This window comes from Pelodiscus sinensis, chromosome 12, assembly GCF_049634645.1.
Source record: "Pelodiscus sinensis isolate JC-2024 chromosome 12, ASM4963464v1, whole genome shotgun sequence".
Taxonomy (NCBI): Eukaryota; Metazoa; Chordata; order Testudines; family Trionychidae; genus Pelodiscus; species Pelodiscus sinensis.
This window is the reverse complement of record NC_134722.1, coordinates 9,877,732-9,898,709: the sequence shown is the minus strand read 5'-3', so window position 1 is coordinate 9,898,709 and position 20,978 is coordinate 9,877,732. Positions and strand designations below refer to the sequence as shown.

The window sequence follows — 20,978 nt, the reverse complement described above, 5'->3', positions numbered from 1 at the left end:
TATTTCCAGATCAATTTTGTATGTGATCCCCCTGGGTTGCTTAATCTTCCCCAGTTCAAATTCAGTTCCTCTCAATCAGAAAACTATGAACAAATTGTAGGGCAAGAGGAACATATGAATGGAAAGAAAAGATTGATTTCCAGTGTAAAGAAAATCTCAGAGAGGTAGCCATGTTATTCTGTAACTTTACAAACAACGAGTAGTCCTATGAGCTTTCGTGGGAAAAACCCACTTCTTCAGATGAGCTGGAAGCTGGAGTGGAAATAACAGAATGTATAACAGAAAAAAGAAACAATTTATTTATAACATAAAAAGAAAAAGAAGGGGAACCAGTGTAAAGGAAGATTTAAGGAATTATCATGAACCAACTCCTTAGATGGTGATTTATACCAGCTGAGTGTCTGCCCTTAAATGTATATAATTTTGCTTAACAATGACTGATGAGGTACTGTAAATGAATACACAAATATTAGAAGTTTATGGAGGGCTATGTTTCTGATATAGCCCAATGCACAATGGAGGGCCGTGTTTCTGATTTAGTCCAAGGCACAATAGTTAGGAGAGGAAAATAAGCAAACAAAGTCTTAAACTCAAAATAGCAAAAACATTCCTGAAAGTGAGATTTTTTTTGGTAGACTCAAGATATATCACTGTTAATAATAATAATAATAAAAAGTCCTACACTAGAAGGGAAATTGAGAAGATCTAATAATAGGACTTTTCCATGTGATTTCAAGGATGATTTGTTAATCTCAGGAATTTGGATGTGATGATGGGCCCAGTTGTAATCAGATGCATAAAGGCTAATATTTACTTTTCTTTAATCCTTCTTTTAAATAATAAGGCTCAGTTGAAAAATACTTCTGTGAACATGATTCTGAAATGGTTGTGCAAGCTGACTAGAGCTCTTGATTAGGTTATGTAAGATTTGGCAAGTTAATTGGGTAAAGAACTCTAGTGCTAGGCTAGATTACTTAGGCATATTAAGTTACATGAGTACTTTACTCCCACTCTACTGTTGCTTCACTGGCTTTTTGTTAAGCCACTTTTGACTCTCAAATTGCTCTTCCATTTTCTAAATCACTTCACAGCCTCCCTTTCCTCCTTTAATAGATTTAACAATTCTCCTTGTAATCTTAGATTGACAAATATTGGTCTCCTTATTTCCACATGTTATCCCAGGCCATGTGATTATAGAAATGCAAATGTAGGGCTTTGTAACTTGCTGAATGAATATTACGTTTTCACAATACTTTAATTTCTTAGTTATCAGTGTTCCTTACCATAAACAATGGAAGTGATACAAAACTGCAGCCCCCATCAAGGTGGGATCTGTCAGTCATGGTAAATTATAGTGTCCTAGTTGTTAGCGGAGTCTGGAGTTCTTCCTAGCTTTTAGGGGGGTTAAAATCCAAGCGTTGACTTGCTGTTTTGTATGTTGAAAATGATTAGTTTGGGAATTGTATATGCTTTCCTGCTAATTTTAACTTTTGATTGAGTCTATAATTCCCTAGTATGACTGCATGAAGAGTAATATACAGAAGATTGTAAAATTGCATTGCAATTATCATGTAGTCATCTGAAAGCTTCTTGAGAGACTAATGTAACTCTGTTGCTAATTGTTATGCTATAGAGGTGCTTTGCACATCGGAACCTGTAGTTTGAGCCATTACGTCTCTACTTCTAGCAAGAGTAAAGCATTCATTAAGATAAAATATTGATTTTTTTTAAAGAGTGAAAGCAAAGACGAACAATGGCAAAGAACAACATTTTACCTTCACGTTAGAGTTGCTAATAATCTTGAGATTTATTGTGGATTTTGAACCCTTCTCTCTGGGGAAAGTTGAAGAAAGGAACTAAGAAGGGGAGAGAGCAGGCTGTTTATTGCACTCTGCAATTTTTCCAGACTCTAATGTGATGATGCTCTTGAGCTTTAAGAGTTCTCATTAATTCAAAGCAAGTTGAAATAAGAGGGATTTTTTTTAAAGTAGTCTGGGCAAAAATCAGAGATACACAGAGTGACAGCAAATCTCAGTGCAACTTATTGGCAGTTCTGTCACTTGGAAAAAAGGTTAATTTCACAGCCCAAATACTGAATAAAATTGAAAACTGAGCCTCATCAGGGGAGATGAAAGTCAAATATCAAATCATCAACAAAAGCCATTAACTTTAAGGTTGCTGCTGTTAAAACATGGGTAAACCAAGGAACGTCCCTGTTAAAAAAGAACATCAAACCCTCGGAGAAGGTATGGAAATTAACAACAAAGAGTAGATAAATATGCAAACATCCTTCCTCCAGATTATGCAATCTCTTAAAAATACAAAAATAAGAAAATGTATTACTCATTCCAAAACAAATGACATTTTTCTCTTTTTCTTCTCAGTCTTCCATTTCTCACTCAGGAGAGGCTGTGTGAAAGTCTACCAGGAGATATATGCATTACATTCACATTTTTGGCCAAAAAAAAAAAAAAAGTGAATCCATCTAGCACATGCCTCTACATGGTAAAACCTTTGCTCACATTGTTGAGTGCTCATTTACACGAGTAGTTCCATTAAATCTGGAGGGACATATACTCCTCTATACATTTTCCCATCCCCTAGAGATGCGGAGAAGTGGGAAAGAAATAACAATAATTGTACAGACTGCATCTTCCAAAACCAGAATTTTCTAGTCTGGCAACATCCGTGGTCTGGCAGGGCAGCCTAGTGGTAGGAAAGCAATCCAGGATGGGGCTGGGCTGAAGCACAGGACGGGGCGGAGGATGAGGCAGGCAGCACCCCAAGCAGCCTGCAGGAATGGGGCTGGAGCCGGCAGCAGCTCCCGACAGCCTGCAGCACTGGTGCTGAGTCAGGGCAGCCCCTGGCAGCACAGAATCAGGCCAGTAACAGCCCATGGCAGTGGGGCTGGGATCAGAGCCTCGGGCAGCACGTGGAAGAGGGGTAATAGCCTGCACTCTCAGAAGCCTGTGGCAGTGGGACAGGAGCCAGCGGCAGCCCCAGCAATCCATGGCAGCATGGGGCCCGAGACCTGGACAACCTGCAGAATTGGAACCACAGGCTGCCATGGGGCTGGGAACAGAGCCCAAGAAGTGCCGGAATCTGGCAGGCAGTCTGGCAGAGGCAGCTGCAGGAGGGCCAGCAACCCAACAAGCAGCCTGGCAGGGGCTGGAGCTAGTCCCCCTTCTTTTTTCCCTTCCCCCTAAGTGGCAGAGTCTGTCTGGGGGCTGTGGCAGGGAACCTTCTGTGGCCCAGCAAATTCCCTGGTTCGGGCCCAGTCATTCCCGAGGGTGCCACATAAGAGATGTCCAACCTGTACAATGGCTGATTGTATTTGGAAAACAGAATAATTATGCCTACCAGGGTTTGTTCAGGAGCAGCATTTCCCAAACTCTGGAGCTATGGCAGCCTGTTGATTATTTGCTGCTGTAAGTGACATGTGATCGGTTCTAAGAATCATAGAATACCAGGACTAGAAGGGACCTCGAGAGATCCAGTCCAGTCCTCTGCCCTCACAGCAGGACCACACAACATCTAGATCACCCCTGACGGTTACCTATGGAACTGTTGTTTCTCTATCTGTAAGTCTTGTGTCATTTTAACTACAGAAAGCAGCAAAGCCTTTCTTCTCCCACTGAAATCCATGAGAATTTTGCCATGTGCTTCCTTGGGAATAAGATTATGTCCAAATTATTTTTTGATTCACATTGTATAAAAGAATGAGTAGTCCTGTGGCACCTTAGAGACTAACAACTATATAATATCATGAGCTTTCATGGGCAAAACCCACTTCATCAGATGATGAACTGCAGAGGAATAACAGAAACCAAGTATTTTATAACAGCAAAAAAAGTACCTGTCAATTGTAGGACTGATGCTAATGAGGCCAATTAAGTGGGCTGGAAGTGTCCCATATTTAGCTTTATAATGCAACATCCAGTTAATGTCTTCATTCAAGTCCAAGGAAACAGAGTCAAATATGCAGATGAATGTCAATTTCATGCTTTCCCTCTATAATTGACTGGTGAAAATCCTTTCTAGAAGATTGTATAAAAGATACCATTCAAAACAAATGTGTCATATTGTATGGTAAAATTCCACTCTCATTTTCCTCTAGAGTTAGTCAGTCTATGCACATTTTCTAACTGAAAACATATATTTCCTCCTATTTAATATGCAACACAATAAACATTATAATCATTCCCATTTGTGTAAGTAAATAAGAGCATTAAAATCAAGAAGCATATTTCGGCCATAATGTCAGCACAAAGTGTGTGTTAATATTCACTAAAGCCAGTTTGATGTGCAAAGCAAACAAATTTATTAGTTTAATGCCTTTTTTGGCCTGCAAACATTTATTTAGCATATTTTTCTTACATAAATTAAATTAGGCTTAAGGGCAACAACGTGAACACTTATTTATCTTAAAATGAGGCTGAGTGAAGGTATAATATATATTAAGAGAGTGATTATTTGGTTTACATGTGAGTGAGAATTTTATATTAGTCCATTAGGATAGTAAATGTATATATTCAGGTAGCATCATTCAGCGAGAACTGAAAGGCTCAGGCATTGGCAATGACATATGATATAGGGCTTCAGGAGCGTTCCGAGGCAGGCTGCAGCAGCTGGCGCCCCAAGCGGAATGTGCGATCAGTGTCGTCGCCTGCACGGCCGTCAATGTTGGGCGTCCCGGGTGTCCCAAGACATCATCATTGGGCGCCTCGGGCGCCCCGTTGAAGGTGACATCCTAGGCGATGGCGGAGTCAGCCTATGGTCACGGGCCATCCCGTGGGTCTTGATCCTGTGGTACCGACTTCAGTAGCAGCAGGACTAATGCTAAGGCATGTCTATATTATGTGGAAGATTGTTGCTACCACCATCAATTTTCCGGGGTTTGATTTAACAGGTGTAGTATAGACCCTCTAGATCAAACTCAAAGGGCACTCTCATTGGCACTAGTGCTCCTCATGAGGAGCATTTGCTATGTGATGGTACAGAAATGCAATATATAAAATACGTAAAATACAATACGTTGCAATACGTTGCAATATGTGAAATACGTCAACTCCAGCTACATAATTTATGAAGCTGCAGTTGCGTATCTTCAACCTTCCAGTGTAGTGTAGTCCAGGTCCCAGAGCCTTTCATTGCTACGTCGCTGGTTCTTATCCTATGCTGGAGATTGTTTCTGAATTTCATGGCTTTTCAGATGTGGTTCAAAAGCCTGAATAAAATACATTCTCAGCTACTAGTAGACAAGTGTGTCTAGGTCAAAAGCCACCACTGTCATAGGCAATAATTGGTCATCTTCTTGGTTCTTTCAAGACAGTGATGAAATGTGATGGGATACTCACCTATCTGGAGATGTGGACCCTGTAGGCCAGAGTTCAGACACATTGCGTGGTTCCCTTCATTTCTTTTGTTACAAAGTGGTGAAGCAGAGGCAACGAGATCCAATATTGGGACCCAGAAAGAGAAAAATAAAAAAGGGAATTCATGGTGTTATGACAATAAAGCGCCATACAAGGGATGGGCTTATCTCTTGAATCTTTCTTGTGTGCATTCACAAACCCCTGTAACTTAAACACATGCCTTTGCATTCAGTAGGGTTTTCAGGTTTTATTAATATATGTTTTGGTTGAGAAAGAGGTGGGGTTTTTTTTCTTGTTATTTTCTAGCTGAAGAGAAGTAAGTCAATTAGTGACAGAAGAGCAAACACTAGGCTGGCACTAGTGGGTGGCATTTGAGAAGGTGAATAAAGGAAAAGAAGAGACATGGGAAAGAGGAAAAACAGCAGGTGAGAAAAGAATGTGAAAATAGAATAGCAAGTTGGCAGAGCCAAAAAAAAATTGCTGAGAAACTGAAAATATTGAAAATTACATTATTTGTCTAATCTATTTGTCCAGATACACACAGAGAAAAAGTGTCTTGAGCATTTAATTCACATTAAAACCAGAGCAACGGTTACATGGGATGTGACTAGGACAGCTGTCTAATTAAATACTTTAAGATTTTGCCTAGTGTCACTATATATGGGCCAGAAATAGAACCACTCTAAGTTGTGGATGAGGATGACTGACCCAATACAAGGAATTCATATTTAAATCACTCCTTTGTTTTCTCCCTGCTGCCCCTAAAATCAGCCCAATCACTGTCTAGTTCTTCAATTACATGTGGATTGGTTTAATCATTAATTATATTCCAAGCTTGTTTTTCAATACCGGTTGAAAATGAAGCATAGCTATTTACTAACTATTTTTTCATTCTAGCAGTGCAGCTACATGCTTATTGATTACGTTGTTGGATTAGTTTGTTCTGGCACTTGTGCAAACTTTAGAAGTCAATTTCAGGACAAATGCTACATTTTATTTATCATTCATACTTTGAAGTTAAACTCCATTTTCTGCCTCACTTTTCTGATACATTTCAGATACTTTTCACATGTTGTTCATTGTTGTGTGACTGTTTTTCATTTATAAATTGAGGATTGAGCCATACTGAATAATACGCATTTGCAAAAAGAAAGCGCTGCATCCTTTATTTATTGAACTTAAAACAGTGAAACATTGCTGATAATTAAAGCATTAAGTGCTTTACCAAATAAAAATGTTTAAAGTATTAAATGGTTGAGATACTCATCAAATATAGCAGCCTTCTATCCTTGACAGAAGTGCCAACATCTGCTGAGATGCAGACCTGTGACCTCTAGATAAGTTTCAATTCACAGAAAAATATTTATCTTTCTACTATGACCTTTCATGTGCAAGTCATGAGCTGTGGATTTGTTTCCTAGGGAACTAGTGACTGAGAAAAATCTATAATTAGATCTGTGGGTTATATGCTACATATGGGAATTGGGTGCTAAGGAAGTTCTAAAAGCATTCAAAAGTATTGCATTGTCTTCAAGTTTAAAATCATGAAACCAAATGTACAGAGAACTTTGTGAGCAGCATATTGTCTTTGAAAATATTCAGTTAAAATATTTTTCCATTTTTCTGGTACAGTCATGGGTTTTTTTTTCTCTGTATCTCCCCTAAACTCCATAGTATTCTCAAAGAAAGAGACTTGGGCTATATAGCTCGTAAAATCAAAATAAAATCAGTCACAGTCACTCAGGGTATGTCTACACTACAAAGTTAGTTCGAACTAACTTTAATAGGTGCTACACTAGCGCTCCGCTAGTTCGAATTTGAATCGAACTAGCGGAGCGCTTAGTTCGAACTAGGTAAACCTCATTTTACGAGGACTAAGGCTGTGTAGCCCTTTAGTTCGAACTAGTGGGAGGCTAGCCCTCCCCAGGTTTCCCTGGTGGCCACTCTGGCCAACACCAGGGAAACTCTATGCCCCCCTCCCGGCCCTGGACCCCTTAAAGGGGCACGGGCTGGCTACGGTGCCCGTGCCAGGTGCAAGCCTGCCAGCACCCAGCTAGCAGACCCTGCACCTGGCACGGCACAGAGCCACCCACCCGATGCCCCCCAGCCCACCCCCTCTTGCCGGGACCAGGCTGGCAGCTCCCGGGAGCTTGCCCTGGACCGCAAGAGGCGGGCACCTTCCTGGGCTAGAGCTGCCAGCCTGGCCACCCAGGACCAGGTGTGCATGAAAATCAATGCACCCTCTCCACCCAACCTCTGCTTTTAGAGACCTCTATCCTGTCCCCCCTCCGTCTCCTCTTTTCTAAGCTGAACAGTCCCAGTCTCTGTAGCCTTTCTTCATCTGGGACCTGTTCCCAACCCCTGATCATGTTAGTTGCCCTCCCCTCTCCCAGCCTTTCTCTTCCCCTCTCCCACCTCCTTTTCCCAGTCTCCCCCAGTTTTTTTCAATAAAGACAGAGTCAATGTTGGAAGAAACGTTATCTTTATTTTGTACATCAATAAGAAGGGGGGCTAGGGAAGGGTAAGTGGAAGGAGGTGAGGGAGGAATGGGGTACGAGCCCCCGATGGGGAGGACTGGGCTGGCTCTGCGGGCTTCTGGGGGTGGAAGCTCTCCTGCAGCCCCCCAATTACTCCCTCTCCCCAGATGGCAGCCTGCGGCAAGTGCAGCCGGGCTGATGGCCGAGTGGTGTGATGTGCCCAGTGTGGGCACTCAGGGCACTCCAAGCCAGAACTTCTTTGCAAGCGGGGCACCCCTTAGAACTGTGTGTCCGGGGTGGGGGTCGGGACCCATTAAGCGCAGCCCTCGGCTAGCCTGAGACAGTATCTCCATGCTCTAAGTCCTCCTTTTATGCCCTGCCGGCACTGCTTCCGGCCATCCTTAAGCCCTGTTCAGAGTCCACTCAATGTGGACTTACTAGTTCGAACTAGCAAAACGCTAGTTCGAACTAGTTTTTAGTTCTAGATGCGTTAGTTCGAACTAGCTTAGTTCGAATTAACTAATTCGAACTAAGTTAGTTCGAACTAGCGCTGTAGTGTAGACATACCCTCATTTCTTTCTCTAGATACAAACTGAACATTCATTTGCAGATATAGGTGAGATTGGATGACTCCTCTTGCATTCATGTACCTTGTGGTTCTCACTTGGGCCACTCCAACACAATCCCAAAGTGGATTTTACTACCCACATTCTTACTCCATAAAACCTACAGCTCTGTTTTCATTGAAGCTTTCTGCCTAATCCCAGTCCTAATGCCTCTTTTTGCTTCCCCAGGAGGCATTGCGCAAAAGCCTGATGGTTGAAGCTGAGTCAGTACAGGCAAGGTCGGTTTAGTGAATGGCCTGTAGTTACAAATACAGCCAGTCCCCGAGTTACGAATGCATCAATTTATGACTGTTCGTATTTAAGACCAATCTCCTATACAGCCAGAACCCAAGTTATGAACAAAATCTGCGCCTATGAACAGCGCGGCCCTACGTCAGTGAATGTAATCTGACTTACGAATATGACCAAGTGCTTGGAATGTAACTCATTCGTAAGTCGGGAACTGGTTGTATAGCCAAAAGTGGGAAGCTATCAGCTGCTTGCTCATGAGCCCCAGCCAAGGTTTTCCTTTAAAAATGGCCAGAGTGATGTTTTCTAGTAGGAGCCATTTTGGAATCAGAGCTGGCTGTAGTTGGGGAAAAGCAACTTCTGACATTTAAAGCTGAGGAAAGTCATCAGAATGCTAAAAAATATTGGGATTGCATCTCCACAGCATCACATTTCCTACCATCATTTGTGCATGTGCAAAGTGGGTGTAAAATGCTACTGTGACTGATTTCCTAAGCATCAGGTGAAAATGGCTGAACACACATGTCAGACCAACAAGTAAACAACACTCAGAGACAAAGGCGGGGAGAGATTTGCTTTTCTACCTTTGTGTTTTACACATTCCCATGTTCACAGCAGCATAGGGTGAAGAGCTTTCAGCTTTTATAATCATGGCAGCTAGGTATGGGGAGCAATGCAGTCACAGCACTCTAGCACGAGCCTGTGGAAAACCCAATGGCTTGTTTATGCACTTGTCTACTTCAGAGTACAGTCTTCAGCATAGCATTACTTGTGAGGAAAGTTTGTGGATCATTTATGTGGAGTAGACCATGCTCATTGCTGGATTGATTTTGCGGAATGACACCAGGAATGTGGAACCTTGTGAGTCACGTAGGGTCAGGGGGGAAAGTAACTTAAAATGTCTTACAGGTACTGTCCTATTGCAATCTGGGTCCTTGACAGCTCTTTAAATAGCTCCCTGCTGGCTTTTGCTGGGGTATGTCTACACTACCCTCCTAGTTCGAACTAGCGGGGTAATGTAGGCATACCGCACTTGCAAATGAAGCCCGGGATTTGAATTTCCCGGGCTTCATTTGCATAAGCGGGGCGCCGCCATTTTTAAAACCCCGCTCGTTCGAACCCCGTGCAGCGCGGCTACACGGGGCACGAACTAGGTAGTTCGAACTAGGCTTCCTAGTTCGAACTACCGTTACTCCTCATTCCTAGTTCGAACTACCTAGTTCATGCCCCGTGTAGCCGCGCTGCACAGGGTTCGAACGAGCAGGGTTTTAAAAATGGCGGCGCCCCGCTTATGCAAATGAAGCCCGGGAAATTCAAATCCCGGGCTTCATTTGCAAGTGCGGTATGCCTACATTACCCTGCTAGTTCGAACTAGCGGGGTAGTGTAGACATACACCTGGAGCTCAGTTCTTGCCCCCTTACTTTCATCTATGCTTATGGATGCATTCTGGCTAAAGAATGTCAAAATATTAATGTAACTAAAAGAGATTTTTAAGACCTTGTCTATACTTACCTGGAAGGTCAAATTAAGATCTGCAACTCCAGTTACGTTAATTGTGTAGCTGGAGTCAACGTACTTTAATTCGACCTTCAGCGCCATCTGCAAAGTGGAAGGTTGACAGGAGCAAATGCTCCCCTTGACTTCTCTTACTCCAAGCAAATCGAGGAGTACTAGCATCAACAGGGATGTCTTTTCTAGGCACTAAATCGAACTCAGGAAGATCGACTGCTGCAGCATCAATCTTCACAGTAGTGAAGATGTGGCCTTTGTCTTGGGTTATGAATTACAGAGAGAGTGAAGCATATTTAGACTAGCTAATACCTAAGATAGTGTTGGTAAAACAAGGCTTAATTAGCTATTTCATCCAATTCTCACAGCCTCTTAGGTCTATGCATGATGATTGTCCACTCTACGTTCTGTCCTGAATCCCTCCAATGAGAAACCAGTAAATGCAATTTCTGAATAATTGCCTTTTTAGAGTATAAGAATAGATTTTTAATAAACCATCTAAATAAATCCCATAACACTCCTTATATGGAAAAATCTCCGCCATTTATAAAGAGTTCATTTGAGATTTTTTTTGAAATATTTGTTGCTCACAGTCAATTTTTCCTGACAACAAACTCTACATTTGGAGCTACGTTAACTGTCTGTCACTCAGACATCAATTCTCAAATTCTTTTATGCAGTGTGATCTGCCTTCAGTGAGCAGAGTATTCCTAATTCAGTGTCATACACAATGATTAAATTATGGTAATTGAGGTAATTGAAAGGCCAAATAAACTAGTGTAAAATCCAGGCAGTGATGATAACAAATGTATTCCTTTGAGATCATGAAACTGTGGCTATAAATTCTGCCTGTCAAAACAGTCAATATATATCCTGTAGTGTAGCAAATAATAATCCATTGCAGCATTTGTGAGTTCCACTGTCTGCAGAGAACCGCATTGTTTACAATGGGAATCTTCTTCTTGCCTTTCCTATATTAAAGCCCAGAAGGTGTCTGGCAAAAGGCAACATTCACATGTGCATTCAGTTAGCACATTTGCATGTGTATTTATATGTTAAATTCCCAGTTTGCATGACGTTTTTTGTGGACCCCTGAGTGGTGGGGTAGACAAACCCCACCCCTCTGCACTGCAGATCCTGCCAGAACTGGTAAAGAGTTAAAAGGACGGAACTCCACTCTGAGTGGGTGCAGCCCTGGCAAGGGAACAGACTGTTGGGTTCCCTTGGCCCCAGGGAGATGTCTGGCAGCCAATAGAGCCTCTGGCCTTGCAGACATAAAACCGGGATCCCCTGGCCTAAAAAGGAGAAAGAGGCTAATTTTATTTCCTGGAAACCCAGTGACCTCTGGGGTGGACTGTGACACTCGCAAGGCTGTCTTTAGTAAAAGATCCCAATGTCCTCATTAAAACTGTCTATTGGCTTTCTTTTTTCTCCTCATTGCCTTTATTTAGCCTCTTTTGTTGACTGTGGACTCGTTCATTTGTTTCCTGTTGGACCCTGAGAGTGGGAAAAACAAGTCACCAGACCTTGTTCAGAAGATAGAGTGCTAGACCTGCTAGACTGACACAGCCAGCAGCAGCTGTTGGAGTGGGCCATTGGATCCTCAGACTTGCATTCTGCGTAGGGCACCTAACAGGGACGCTCTGCCAAGGATAGATTTGTGATGCCATATCTCTTATTCAGACTTGATTCCAAGTTCTTTTTGGTTTAACACCTCTATTGTCGTCTTTTCCCTGTTATAATTCATGGACATTCCATCGAGAACGTACTTTTTGGCTGCATTTCAAAAAGAGTATCTTTTGGATGATTTATCCCCAAAAGACACCTTTGAAAAGAAGGGTCTTGTTTAGAAACGTAGTTTGTTAAAATGATTACTTCAAGATTTGGGACTCTAATCAACTCATTTTGCTGAAAGGTTTGTGGAATCGAATTGCCTTGGTAAATTTCAGATTTGCAAATGAGGGTCGTGTATAAATGAGGATGAATACTGTTCAAGGTAGAATTATAATGTCTATAACGACCTGTTTTCTCTTGACATGGTTGGATTTCACAACACACTTAAGCATGTGACTAATTCTGAGCATGTGTATAGTCCCACTGAATTCACATACAGGTTGAACCTCTCTAGACTGGCACTCTCTGGTCCAGCAACATCCGTGGTCTTGCATGATTTTAGTTACCTGGATGCCCACTTATCACGGGTGTGGCTGCGGTCCCAGAAAGTTTGTTTACGGCCACCAGTCCCAGCTTTCAGTGTTCTGGGCTGCTATTTAGCCCTAATTTACCTCTCAGTGTCTTCTAAGAGCCCAGTAAGCAGTGGAAGTGTTGGTAATGCTGTTAGACAATATTGACCTCCCATGGTACAGCAAATTCTCTGGTTCTGTACAAGTCCATTCCTAAGGGTACCGAACTATAGAGGTTCAACCTGTACTTAAAGTAAATAAGCACACATAGCTTACTGAGGATCGTTGTGTCATCCTAGTTGACAATGTCACACTAGGCATTGTGTAGTCTAGTTCCTAGTTCTGGCTAAATCCTCCAAGGGAACAAATCTGTAGGACTGGCAATGGCAGATAGCCAGGGCATGCATCCCTTTGTGCCTCGATGGAAAGTTTGAGAGTACAGTATACTTGCACGGTATACTTGTTGCCCATTCAGGTAACATTGCCAAACATCATACAATGCCGCATTTAAATATAATGAATAATGGAAGGAAGGACAGATCACCATGTAACATTTTCAATTGGACATATGGAATGTCTCTACTTCTCTATGTCTGGCTGTGAGCAAGTGCAGGTTTCTGAATGGCAAGTTTGATAGGTCCTGAATATGCACCAAGACAAAGACATTATGCTTATGGATGTAAATACAGGGGATTTATGCAGGAGGCAGTGAGACCTATAAATAAAAGAATGTCTATTTTGCTGCAACTGTTTGAACTCTGCTTGCAACTAACATCTCAAATCCACCTGCATGGGAGAGTTTAGTGGCCAAGCTCTGATGTTCATGAGATATCTAACTCCATAGCGTGGGTGGTGTCTTGGAGATTGGAGATCTTGGCAGACAGGCTGAAATTCTCTGACTTCTCCACAAGCAGGGCACTGTCATCAGTACAATCTTGGTTGGTGACTGCTTCTTAACCAACTTAGATTCTGATATGTGAAGTGGCAAGAACTAATATCCAGCTGATATTGAGACAGAGCAGTGCCAGTGTGAAGATGCAACTCTGCTGCACACCAGAGATTGGGTAGAAGTGCACTGAAGACCAGGAAGCCATATATACGCTCATTCAATACAGATGTTGAGATTGGTATGACAGATTTAACAGAGCATCTGATTTCAGTGTGAGCCACACTATGACTCATGCACTGAATCAAATGCCTCTTTGATTCAAAAGCTGGCATGGGATCCTCTTCACATAGTTTAAAATCAGATACATGATCATTTGACTTTATGAATTAGATTCTCCATCTGGATCTGGAGATGATTCTTTTAACATTGCTATAAATTCTCTCCTACTCAGATTTGCAAGCAAATATGAAACTTGATCAAGAAGCTCTTAGCATATACACTAGATCTTCATTTTGAACAACGTCTTCCAAACAGGTTCATAATTAGAGGAGTGTAAATAGTTTTTGTCTTTTCATTTTTATTATTCATTTAATTTTTTCATCCAAAATAGATGAACTGGTAATTACAATACAGGCAGTCCCCGGGTTACGTACAAGATAGGGACTGTAGGTTTGTTCTTAAGTTGAATTTGTATGTAAGTCGAAATGGTACATATTGTACCCCAGGTGTCCACAATTCAGCCGCTGCTGAAACTGACCAGCGGCTGACTACAGGAAGCCCAAGGCAGAGTTGCTTTGCCCCGGGCTTCCTGGAATCAACCACTGATCAGTTTCAGCAGCAGCTGACTTGGGGACACCTGGAGTAGAGCAGCTGGGGTGCTGCCAGGTTGGTCCCCACAGCGCCGCACCTCGGCGCTGTGGGGACCAACCTGGCAGCATCCCAGCTGCTCTGTCCCAGGCGTCCAGATTCAGCCGCTGTTGAAACTGACGAGCAGCAGCTGAATCGGACATACCTGGGGCAGAGCAGCTGGAGTGCTGCTGGGTTGGTCTGGTAGCGCCGACCCTTGGTGCGGCGGAACCAACCCGGCAGCACCCCAGCTGCTCTTGGGGACGGCTGGGGCAGAGAAGCTGGGGTGCTGCTGGGTTGGTCCCGCAGCACCGCTCCTCGGCGCTACTGGACCAACCCGGCAGCACCCCAGCTGCTCTGCCCTAGGTGTCCCCAAGTCAGCCGCTGCTGAAACTGACCAGCGGCTGACTACAGGAAGCCCAAGGCAGAGCTGCTCTGCCCTGGGCTTCCTGGAATCAGCCGCTGATCAGTTTCAACAGCGGCTGAATCTGGACGCCAGGGACAGAGCAGCTGGGTCGCTGCCGGGTAGGTCCCCGCAGCGCCGCACCTCGGTGCTGTGGGACCAACCCGGCAGCACCCCAGCTGCTCTACCCCAGGCGTCTTGATTCAGCTGCTGCTGAAACTGACCAGCGGTGAGAAAAGCCTGGTCTGCTGGGGGGGGGGGGCACTAGCTGCGCCCCCCCCCCCCCCCCAGCAGACCAGGCTTTTCTCGACATGGAGGATGGGGGCGGCGGGAACGCGGCGCGTCTCGGTGGTCCTGCCGCCCGCATCCTCCGCAGCTTTGCTCTGTGTCTCCCTGGTCTCCTGGGGGGCCCCCCCAGCAGACCAGGGAGACGCGGAGCAGCTTTTCTCGCTGTGGAGGACACGGGCGGCGGGACCGCCACAGCGCTTCTTGGCAGTCTGCTGGGGGGGGGGGGCGCAGCTAGTTTGGGGTTCCCTCACCCCGTTCTTAAGTAGGGATCTGACGTAAGTCGGATCCACATAACCCAGGGACTGCTTGTATTGAAGAAAGAAATGTAGTACATTCCTCTTTTGTGATGACAACTAAACAAAAAAGTTCAATTTCTTTATGTTTAGACATAACCTGGGGTATGTCTACACTACAAAGTTAATTTAAACTAACGGACGTTAGTTCGAATTAACTTTGATAGGCGCTACACTAGCGCTCCGCTAGTTCGAACTTAATTCGAACTAGCGGAGCGCTTAGTTCGAACTAGGTAAACCTCATTTCATGAGGACTAAGCCTAGTTCGAACTTACTAGTTCGAATTAAGGGGTGTGTAGCCCCTTAATTCAAACTAGTGGGAGGCTAGCCCTCCCCAGCTTTCCCAGGTGGCCACTCTGGCCAACACCAGGGAAACTCTATTGCCCCCCTCCCGGCCCCGGACTCCTTAAAGGGGCACGGGCTGGCTACGAAGCCCGTGCCAGGTGCAAGCCTGCCAGCACCCAGCTAGCAGACCCTGCATCTGGCACGGCTCGAGCCAGCCATCCGATGCTCCCCAGCCCTCCCCCCCTTCCCGGGACCAGGCTGGCGGCTCCCGGGAGCTTGCCCGGGACCACAGGATGCGGGCACCCGCCTGGTCTAGTGCGGACATCGAACGACCTCCGCACTAGGTACAGGAAAGCGGCTGTCTAGGGCAGGAAATCTGCCAGCCTGGCCACTCAGGAGCAGGTGTGCGTGAAAATCAAGGTGGTCCACTGAGACCCCCGACCCTGAGCCCTGAGCTTACAATGGCCGTACTGGGTCAGACCAAAAGTCCATCTAGCCCAATAGCCTGTCTGCCGACAGCGGCCAACCCTAGGGACCCTGGAGGGGATGGACCAAAGACAGTGACCAAGCCATTTGTCTCGTGCCATCCCTCTCCAGCCTTCCACAAACTTTGGGCAGGACACCACTCCTACCCCCTGGCTAATACTACTCCATGGACCCAACCTCCATGACTTGATCTCACTTCTCTTTAAACTCTGTTCTAGTTGTAGCCTTCACAGCCTCCTGCAGCAAGGAGTTCCACAGGTTGACTATTTGCTTTGTGAAGAACTTTCTGTTATTAGTTTGAAGCCTGCTACCCATTCCTTTCCTTTGGTGTCCTCTAGTCCTTCTATTATGGGAACTAATGAAGAACTTTTCTGTATGCACCTTCTACACCCCACTCGTGCTTTTATAGACCTCTATCATATCCCCCCTCTGTCTCCTCTTTTCTAAGCTGAAAAGTCCCAGTCTCTTTAGCCTCTCTTCATATGGGACCTGTTCCAAACCCCTCATCATTGTAGTTGCCCTCCCCTCTCCCACCCTCTCTCTTCCCCTCTCCCACCTACTTTTCCCAGTCTCCCCCAGTTTTGTTCAATAAAGAGAGATTCTATTTTTGAACACAATTGTCCTTTATTTTGTACATCAGGAAGGGAGGCTAGGGAGGGGTAAGTGGAAGGAGGTGAGGGAGGAATGGGGTACGAGCCCCCGATGGGGAGGACTGGGCTGGCTTTGCGGGCTTCTGGGGGTGGAACCTCTCCTGCAGCCCCCCAATTGTCCCCTCTCACCAGATGGCAGCCTGCAGCAAGTGTAGCCCGTCTGATGGCCAAGTGCTGTGATGTGCCCAGTGTGGGTACTCCGGGCAATCCAAGCCAGGACTGCTTTGCAAGCGGGGCACCCCTGAGAACTGTCTGTCTGGGGTGGAGGTCGGGTCCCTTTAACCACAGCCCTCGGCTAGCCTGAGACAGCAGCTCCACGCTCTAAGTCCTCATCCGATGCCCTGCCGGCACTGCTTCCGGCCATCCTTAACCCCGGTTCAGGGTCCACTTAATGTGGACATGCTAGTTCGAATTAGCAAAACGCTAATTCAAACTAGTTTTTTAGTCTGGATCCATTAGTTCGAATTAGCGCTGTAGTGTAGACATACCCTTAGCATGTTTATATATCTATAAAGTCAGTTTCCAAATACATTTTCAGCTGCATTACACAATATAATACTTTGTATCATGTTGTCTTTACTATATAAGCTCCGAAGAGAAGTGTACACAATAGTCACTCTTTTGGGTTGTGGCAAATTTAGGTTGTGGAAAAACTAAGAAGTAAAAATTGCAAACCAAAGAAGTCCAAAAAGGAATGGTTAATGTTAGAAAAAATAATGTTAGAAAAAAATATGCCCAATGTCTTTTGCCCAATAGACATTGCCTATTTATTATGCACTTGAAAGTGTGAAATTAGAACACACTCTAATCACATGTTTCTCCCAATTAAAATTGACCCTTGGGGATGTGACATTGAGTAGAGGCTGAGAATCTAATTAAGCTTGCAAAAGGTAACGTATTTTAAAATTAAAATAACTGAGTTACAGTTTTCTGTGCAAAGTTCAAATGGGCTTATTTGTTCACTATCTGAATAAACTATCCTTTCTCACAAAGAAATACAGAGAAGTGTTTACTAAGTCTTTGAACAAAACCACATGAAATATTTATAGTCAACAAAGATATTTGAGAAAGTAAGAAAGTACAGTATTCCCCAATTCCCGCCACACTACTGAGAAAACATTAACTTGACATTTTCCTTTTCTTTCATTCCTGGGTTTTCACAAGAGTTGTTTTTTTTGTTGTTGTTGTTTTTTTGTCTGGGGTCAAATATTCATGTTGCGGACCAAATTCTCACCCTTTAATTGCTTGCACGTGGGTTTAAGGGTTATCTGCAGGCAAAAAAATCATTGACCTGCAGGCATTTAAATGAATTGATTAAATTGCAGGCAAAAATATCAGAATTGGGCCTGCTTGAGTTACTGATGCAACCAGGTAAGTATGTTCAAAGCAGCCTAGTTAATTTAGATGGCTTTTAGACTTTCATCCTGTGTATGGACAAGGCACTGGGAGCTAAACTCGAGCTCCCAGGCAAGACTGAAACGATGCAACTCTGAAATACAGATCGCCATTGCGAGGGATTTAGAAATGCAGGAAATATTTCATGTTAACTGCTGCTAAGTAATGACACTTCCATGGTTACTAACATGGAATAAATGCTGTTGATGGCAGAATTGCTGTAGTTGCAGTGCTATAAAACCTCTCTCTCTCTCTCTCTTGGGGGAGGTGGCGTTGGAGTTGTTTTTATCTCCCTTCTTTGAGAATACTCTGATTTATTGCTGTGATAAGCCTGTAACAACGGAGGGATCACAACGTTGAAGTGAGCTTAGCTGGATGCGATGCACAGTCTGCTGAAAAATCATATTTGTTGAATATGTTTCAGCCAAGAGGCAGCTTTTACCAACCTAGGAATATTCCATTTTCTATAGAGTGGTTGGAGTTCATCATGATCTGAGGCACTTTGTCAGACATGTCTTTCCTTTTGGTCTGCCTAAGGCGCTTCTTAATAATATCATCAGGGCACGTGATAGTTTTTAATGTATTTACCCTCACAACATCTCTGTGAGGAAGGGAAGAGCTTTTATAAATACTGTACATATGGAGAGTTGAGGCAGGAGAAGCTAAGTGGATTCCCCAAGGTCACATAGGAACTCTGTTGCAAAGTTAGGAATAGAACACAGATCACCCACTAGTTCCCTTACCACTGGACTATCCTTCCTCCTCAGGCTAATCATACTGTTCATACTGCCTTGTCAATACCTTGGTTTATGGATTGAAATTCCCTCTAAACATGTAAACAATTCAAAACCAGAGTCGACGGTGCAATTCATAGTCACATTTTGTGTCTTCTGTGTGCAGATGGCATTGGGATTTCAGGGCCACTGTAAGTATTAGCCTAGCATTATCATTATGTAGGTTTCTCACTGAGATCTGAATCCTCGGCACAGTTTTGGGTACTCTCAAATCCCACTGAAATAAAAGGCAGCTGAGTGTGACTAGCGCTTCACAAGAGGAACTCAGCTCTGTGTGGTTCTTCAAGACTTGGCTCTGTATGGTTCTTTTTAAGTTATTGCCAAGAGAATTTTTAATTTCTGGAGTGTCATATATGCTGTGTTTCCATTAGACTCAAATAATGTTTGTACTACTACATATCCAGGGCAGTGTGAGCTAGGAGATAATGTAGGAGACGAATGATTGAGAGACCTGATACTAAGCCACAGTTTTCAATCTAGAATACCTAAATTCAGACCTCCTCAATCTGTATTGAGGCTCATGGTATAGGTGGCCCATTCGTAGCTGCAGGCACTCAGCTCCTTTGAAAATCAGACCACATATTGAAGAGAACCTGGCACTGAAAATTTTAGCCTTAACTTTACTGTGCCTCAATTTCTCCATTTGTAAAGTGGAAATAACAACACCCACCTTTGTAATATACTTTGAGCTCTTGGCATGAATGGTGCCACTTAAAACGCTAGTCTTAGTAACAAATTTATGAGACGAGATGTTGAAAATTCATCCTGTTCATTCTTCCTTATACTTGCAGAAGCACTGAAACATATGGCAAATTAAGTCTGATTTTTATTAAAGTTTTCATCTGTTTTGAGCTTAGTGTGAACTGGGAAATTCACTTTCTTTGATTTATTGAGGCTTTGTATGAGTGTCTTAATTAGAAGATGTTAATGTTTCTTTTCTATTCCTGGGAGCATGTAGTAGCTCCCTCTTGTGGCTAATTAAACATTTAAAACCCCAAACTTTTTAAAAATGATTTTTGTTTTTGAAATCCTGTCACTGCCAGTCCTAAACAATAACAGTCAGGTGAAATTGATACTTCCGTTGATCCATAGTCTTGTTAGTAGGGTTTGCTTGTTACAGTGGTTTGTTCTAGAATGGACTAGCATTTGGAAGGGGTAAGAAGGCAGAGGTGGTAGGTTTGACTGGAATTTGCATGTGTTGACCTGATGGCAGAATCAGTTCCTTCTCCTCCTCCCCCCCCCCCAAAAAAATGGGGTACAGAGATCAGAAGAACAGCAGCTCTCTCATTTCCTAAGAAAATGACAAAACTGGGATCCAAGACTCAGCTAGGGAGGAAGGATAGCAGGTTTCCAGAGGTGCCTAAAGAAATCCTGGCCCCAGGCAAAACTAACCTGTTTTTAGGCCTCATATAAAACTACCTTAGTTTTTCCATAAAGTTCCTTGAACTTCAGGAAGCGTAATGAATCCTACCATGTTTCACAACCTGAAACCAAGCAGGTTTTGCCTGATTGTTAGTTGGTAGAGAGAGCTGCATGGACATAGCCTGACTCTGTGTTTTGCCTTGGCATATTCCGAATTGGCTCTCAGTTGTGGGAAAATCTATTTATGCTCCTGAGAAAGAGGAGAAGACCAGATAAAACAGTCTTATAACACTGAAATTCTGCACCCCCAACTCCTGGAAGAAAATCCACTTTTTGAGACGAGAAACTTTATCTCTTGAATTTGTTCTTGCAGTGTATTTTCTTGTGACAATTTTTCTTTAAAAAAAAAGAGTGCATAGTTTACTGAAAAATCATATTGCCCAATAATCAGCAAGCTGGTGGCGCTGGACCCACAACAACAGGGCAACAAATAATGTTCATTTTCTCAGGGACATTATTAAACATTCTTTGCATTTATTGCCTCCAAAAGGGAGTGGATCCAGCATTCCTAAAACTTGCTTTTTCTTTGTTTTTTTCTTTTCCTGAGCTATGACTCAGATAACACTGACTTAATATTTCTGTGGAAACATACAAAATGTTGGAAACAAAAATAACATGAAAACAGCGGTAGGAAAGAATGATTTGGCAAGATTGTCATCCTAACACAACAAGATTAGTTTATAATCCCTTTATATCCTAGTGTGCAAATACAAGTTTGCAAAGCATCTAGCTTGTAAGAAACTTCACATGCTGCTGCCATGTGGAACATGCCTGAAAAAAGGATTTATAGACACTCTCTAATGGAGAAAAAGGGAATCTGAGTCAAGA

General features: G+C 43.5%; 1 protein-coding gene across 1 annotated transcript in view; it reads left to right on the top strand.

The window, feature by feature from the left end:
• Positions 1-20,978, top strand: part of CDH13 (cadherin 13) — a 963,918-nt gene that overhangs the window by 429,985 nt on the left and 512,955 nt on the right. The window lies entirely within an intron of this gene.